The sequence below is a fragment of the Oratosquilla oratoria genome, chromosome 37 (genome assembly GCF_046742065.1).
Source record: "Oratosquilla oratoria isolate Oo_2021 chromosome 37, ASM4674206v1, whole genome shotgun sequence".
Taxonomy (NCBI): Eukaryota; Metazoa; Arthropoda; class Malacostraca; order Stomatopoda; family Squillidae; genus Oratosquilla; species Oratosquilla oratoria.
The window spans coordinates 3,803,202-3,808,201 of NC_134813.1; the positions used below are offsets into that span (position 1 = coordinate 3,803,202).

The window sequence follows — 5,000 nt, forward strand, 5'->3', positions numbered from 1 at the left end:
TATCAACAATGAACAATGCATGGACTGAGTCTGGATACTCAGTATCCATGGATGAGTTAATATTTACAGAAAAAGGGAACATACAAGAAATATGTGTTTGACGTATGTTAATAAAGAAATGCTGATCTTGTAGATTGGGAATGTTGGACGCAGATGTCTCGGTCGCTTGACCAGGTGTCCGGGTGAAGTCAGAAGTCACTGATCACTCTGACCACTGTCAGATCCGACCACAATGGCGGGTCCCTTGGGAGTTATCTGAAGATGTCGGACATGTGCACGGTAGACATCTAAAGTAATGAATCTTCCCCTCAATCATCACGCAACAAGTGTAAGCTCCTGTCACTGGATCCACATAATATTCTTGATGATTCCCGTAAGATGGCAATGGCTCATGACATTTGGATCAGTATATGTAGGCCGTACATCTGAATGAATCACTGCGTCTTTTTTCACATTCTTTGTTAGGAGCATAAATGTTAATCAAGAGTACTCAGGTTAAGATTATAACACGAAAGGTCATTTCAGAGCTCAGACTACGGATACTACGCTAAAGTAGCACAAATAAATAGAAAATTAAGTAAATAAAGAAATGAAATTACATTGTGAAAAGAAAGGGAAAATCTATTTGTGGGAGATTGTCAGGTGAGTAGGATAGCCCCAGCGAACGCATCGCCTGAGAACTGGGTGGGAGACTGACACGCGGGAAGAGTATGAAAACGACATTTCCACCACCACCCCTCCCCTCCTTCAAACTCCTACACTTCCCACCATGATTCTGTCACTTTTTCACCCCCATCACAACCAAGCCCCCTCCCCATACCTTGATTCTGTCCTTTTTCCACCCATCCCCATCCACAACTCCCCTCCCCCCAACCTCCCACGCACGATCAAGGACAGGAGACAGTATTAGTGAATCTATGGACCTTGAACCCCCCCCCCCCACACACACAATAACAACAATTCTCCCCTCACCCCTTCCTACCGTGATTCAGTCACATTTCAACCCTCCATCTTCCCACCCCCACCATGTTGGATTACAATTGACGCACGGGGGCATGCTGTACATCACACACACACACACACACACACACACACACACACACACACACACACACACACACACACACACACACACACACACACACACACACACACACACACACACACACACACACACACACACACACACACACACACACACACACACACACACACACACACACACATTCGTCGGATGAACGGCGAAGATTGGAGTTCCGAAGAAAAATTAAATTTTCGTGGATCTCAACGTCAAGGAACTACCTTATTGTATTTACAGGGAAGGGGAAAGCTCGTGGTGTAGGGGGAAGGTGATGAAAAAGGAGAAGGGGAGGAATTACTGAGGGAAATGGAAGGAAATGAAGAAGGAGAGGACTTGGTCCAGTTAGGCAGACGCCATATAAACAAACGTCAATTTAATGACGATGAAGGGACTAACAAAAATGTAAAGATTAGAAATATAGATAAGAGCAGCACAATGGAAGGTGAGGATAATAAATTCCAGGGATTTAATGAGGGGGGGGGGATATCAACTTCCCCCGATTAGCAAGCCTAGAGGAAAAACTTAAGAAAATGACCGAACACTGGGAGAATAGGTTCGGTAAAATGGCAGAGATTGAGCAGAGAGTTGACAAATTGGAAGAATTAGAGAAGGTGAACAAAAACCTAACTAAAAAAATAGAAGAATTAAAAAGACAGTTAAAAGAAGTAAAGGAGGAGAATGAGGAATTAAAGAAGAAGAACAAAGAGAATAAAGAGTCCATAACAAAAGAAGCATAGGGTTGGAAAAAAATCCAAGAGAACAGTAAACTTGCATTTACTGACATAATAAAACAGCAAATGAAAGAACAAACTGAAGACTCAGTTATTAAAGTGATGAGACAGAAGGAGAATATAGTAAGAGACTTAGCAGATAAAAAGAAATGTATAATTATATTAGGAATGTAAGAGAAGTATAATCTTAATAGAACCACAAGAATCAACGAGGAAAAAGAAAAAGTTAGCAGTTTACTTGAACTAGTTCAGGAAGATCAACCTGAACTCATGAAACAAATTGAAGAGATGTTTAGGCTCGGAAAATATAGTACAGATAAGACCAGACCAATTAAGATTAAATTCAGGTCACAAACGACAACAGTGAATATCTTAGCAAAAACAGGGAAACTAGCAAACAGTGAACAATATAAAAAGGTATGGATAAAAAGAGAAATGAATAGAGAGGAAAGGGAGGAAGAAAAAATGAAAAGGTAAGAAGCTAAGGAAAAAAAAAAAAAAAACGAGAACAGAACAGACAGAAAAAGATAAATTCTATTGGAGAGTAGTGAATATGAAAGTGAGGAGATAGACCATACCAGAGAAAACAAAAGGGAAACAGAAAATACAATGGAAGTAGCAGAAAATTAAGAGTGTCTTACACAAATATAGATGGATCAATAACAGGATTGAATGAACTGAATGATTATCTGAAGGAAAAAGAACCGGACATAATGGGAATTGTAGAGACAAAACTAAAAGGTCCACTACCACCCAACAGCGTAGGACATAATGCATATAATTATTGGATTAGAAACAGAGAGACAAAACAAAGGGGTGGAGTTATGTTCCTGACTAAGAAAGATATAAACGTGAGGAGTGTCACATTTGGAAAGAATAGAGTAGAGATGAATATAATCGAAGTGGAAGACAGAGATAAGAAGAACACAAAGTTTGTGATAAATTATGTGCCTCCAAAAACAGCCTCGTGGGAAGAAAATGAACATAAAAGTATGTTAGAAGACACAAGGATAACATTAGATAAGATAATGGAAAATGGAGAAAGAAAAGTTATGATGGGCGACTTTAGTTGCAAAGAAGTCTGCTGGGTGGAGACGACTCATGGGGAAATGTTCTACTCGATATGATTATTGATCATACAAGTTGTAGGGAGTTTAAAGACAAAAGAGATAAAGCCTGGACCAAATGGAAGAAAAAGATGTCATTGAAAAATGTTAAGATCAACCAAAACTATTTTACAGATTTGTAAACAACAAACTGAAAAAGAAACAAGATTTGGAGAAATTAAGACAAGGAGGAGTTGAATACACAGAGGAAATAGAAATGGCAGAAATTATGAACAAGCATTTGAAATCAGTGTTTTCAAGGGAGAACATAGAACCTGGAGAGATTGAATGGGAAGAAAAAGTCCCCCCATATGAAAGAAATAGAAGTAACAAAGAATGAAATAATGAAACACTTGAGTCATCTTGATGTCAGAAAATCACATGGACCAGATGAAATAGCAAACTGGATTTTGAAAGAATGCAGGAATGAACTGGCAGAAGATTGGAAAAAGCAAATATAGTACCTATATATAAAAGGGGAAATAAAGAAGACCTTAACAACTATAGACCATCTCTCTAACAAGTACAATAGCAAAAATTGTGAAAGAATTATCAAAAGTTGATTGGTAAAATATTTAAAAAAAAAAGTGCTAAATCAAAGGCAATTTGGATTCAGACAAAGACGATCATGCGTCACCAATTTAATATGTTTCTATTGAAGGCTAATAGATATAATACAAGAAAGAGATGGATGGGCTGATTGTGCATTTCTAGACCTAAAAAAAAGCTTTTGACAAAGTAGCACATAAGAAGTTGCTTAAGAAATTAGAAACTGAAGGAGGAATACAGGGCAAACTGCTTAAATGGATGGAAGGCTTTTTGCATGAAAGAAAAATGAGAGTAGTGATAAGAGACAAACATTTAAAATGGGATGAAGTAATAAGTGGTGTTCCACAAGGAACAGTTCTGGCCACAATAATGTTTGCTATATATATTAATGATATGGATGAAGAAATTGAAAGTTATATGAGCTTCTTTGCAGATGATGCAAAACTATTAAAAAAATGAACACGGAAGAAGATTGTGAGTCACTACAGAGTGATCTAAATAAAGTATGGGAATGGAGTAGGAAGTGGGAGATGGAGTTCAACACTAAAAAGTGTAGTATAATGGAATTTGGAAAAAGCAAAAAGAGAATAACAGGATCATATAAATTGGGAGAAGAAGGAATAAAAAAAGCTGAAAATGAGAAGGACCTGGGAGTCATTATTATGAATAATATGTCACCTGAGAAACATATAAATAAGGTTTTTGGAGAAACTTATAATTTAATAAGAACAATCAAAGTGGCATTTACATACCTGGATGAAGAAATGGTGAAGAAAATTCTAATCACTCTGATAAGACCAAGATTGGAATATGCAGCAACGATGTGGTCACCAAGTACAAAAAAATGTATAATTTTTTTTTGAAAGAATACACAGAGCAATTACAAAATTAGCACCAACACTCTCAAAACTATCATATGAAGAGAGACTAGCAAAACTTGAACTACAGACACTAGAGCAAAGAAGAGAGAGAGGAGATTTGATAGTTATTTATAGAATCATGAAAGGCATAGAAATTATTGATAGAGAGAATCTGATAAAATGGGATGATAGAAATACAAGAGGACACGGAAAGAAAATCAAGAAAGACAGCTATAGAAGAGATATGAAAAAGAACAGCTCTCCTCACAGAGTAATAGACATTTGGAAAAAGTTAGATGAGAAAGTGGTGTGTGCAAAAAGAATACATGAATTTAAAAATAGTTTAGATAAAATGAGATATGAAGACGGGACACCACGAGCATAGCTCCCCTTCCCATAAAATACAACTAGGTAAATACACAAACACACACACACACACACACACACACACACACACACACACACACACACACACACACACACACACACACACACACACACACACACACACACACACACACACACACACGCACACACACGCACACACACACACACACACACACACACACACACACACACACACACACACACACACACACACACACAAACACACACACACACACACACACACACACACACACACACACACACACACACACACACACACACACAC

The 5,000-nt window shown here is 37.7% G+C and overlaps 1 protein-coding gene across 1 annotated transcript in view; it reads right to left on the reverse strand.

Moving 5' to 3' along the window:
* LOC143019506 (uncharacterized) overlaps nt 1-5,000 on the reverse strand; it is a gene marked incomplete at its 5' end in the record, with an annotated part of 315,665 nt that overhangs the window by 278,944 nt on the left and 31,721 nt on the right. The window lies entirely within an intron of this gene.